This window comes from Octopus bimaculoides, chromosome 26 (assembly GCF_001194135.2).
Source record: "Octopus bimaculoides isolate UCB-OBI-ISO-001 chromosome 26, ASM119413v2, whole genome shotgun sequence".
Taxonomy (NCBI): Eukaryota; Metazoa; Mollusca; class Cephalopoda; order Octopoda; family Octopodidae; genus Octopus; species Octopus bimaculoides.
The window spans coordinates 24,769,007-24,770,347 of record NC_069006.1 but is presented as its reverse complement, the minus strand read 5'-3'; positions in this window follow the sequence as shown (position 1 = coordinate 24,770,347).

The window sequence follows — 1,341 nt, the reverse complement described above, 5'->3', positions numbered from 1 at the left end:
TATATATATATATATATATACATATATATATATATATATATATATTTATTGTTGTTTGTCAGCTTCCATTTGAAAGGTTGGTCAATGTCTCTAAACTAAAAGCAGACACTTTAAGTATACAGGAAACATTTAAAAAGAAAAACAAACAAAAAAACCCCCAGAAACCTTTCATCCATAAAACATAACTGAAAGACCTGCCCTCATACAAGGAACTTCTTCATCATCATCTTATGGCAGTTTATATTTTCATATATATATACATTTATATATAAAACACACACAACAAATTTGTTGCTTCATTACAGTTCATATTAATTAATCTATCTTAGTTGAACGGAGAGTTTAGACTACAACATTGTTTGTCCAATGGCCACATTCAATGTGTAAGTCTGGTTTGAAAGGCCCTGCACATATGGGATTGAAATACCTCAAAGTAGCTCTGTCCTATAAATATTCAATTAAGAGTGCTTTCTTTACACATCAAAATCTCCAAGCCTGATTAATTGAAAACAATGTGAATAAGGAAGCATTACATTTGACAGAGTAATTTGAATGCTAAACAGTTGGATTATCTGTAACCAGCCCAAATATTCTTGGTTTCAGGTTTGAACTGGTTAGCTCCAGCCTCTCAGTTACCCTACAATGCCATTCTAAAAACAAACAATCTCATCATTGAAATCTCAAAGCTATGAGATAATCCAGGATTAATTGAAAACGATAAGATGGTTCTGCATTGAACAAATAAGCATTACATTCGACAGAGCAACCTGAATGCTGAAGGGTGAACTTTTACCAAAAAACAAACAGAAACCCTTCTGGCAATTTCTGTGCTGTTTGTCATACATGTGGACTGGAGTGATTTTCTTGTAGCCTGATACTTCAGGTGGCCTGGTTGCACATGAAAAAAGGCAAGTTCTCGAAAGAGACACGGATTTGGGTGGGTAGAACAGGGCAGTTTAAAGATTTCTTTTGGAAGTCCAACAAGTTATACATTCACAACAATATTTCCTTTAAAACAGCAATCAGCCAAGATTTTTTAAATTTTTTTCCCCCTAGTTCAATCACACAGTTTGCACAATTCAAGTTGGTTGCTTAACGAATATATTGGAAATATCTGAGGCTATTTAATACCAAAATTATAAAAACGCTGGAGGAGGAGACTGCACATGAAACTTAACGAACCTATTGTGTTAAATATACGGGATCATTGAACAAACAAAACTTTTAACCGAATTTCAAATTAACATGTTAACTGCCACATCCTGTCACTGGAACTCACTAGTGATGCCACGTATTGCATGGGGTCACACTGCATTCTGTTTAATTGCAAGGAAATCTAAT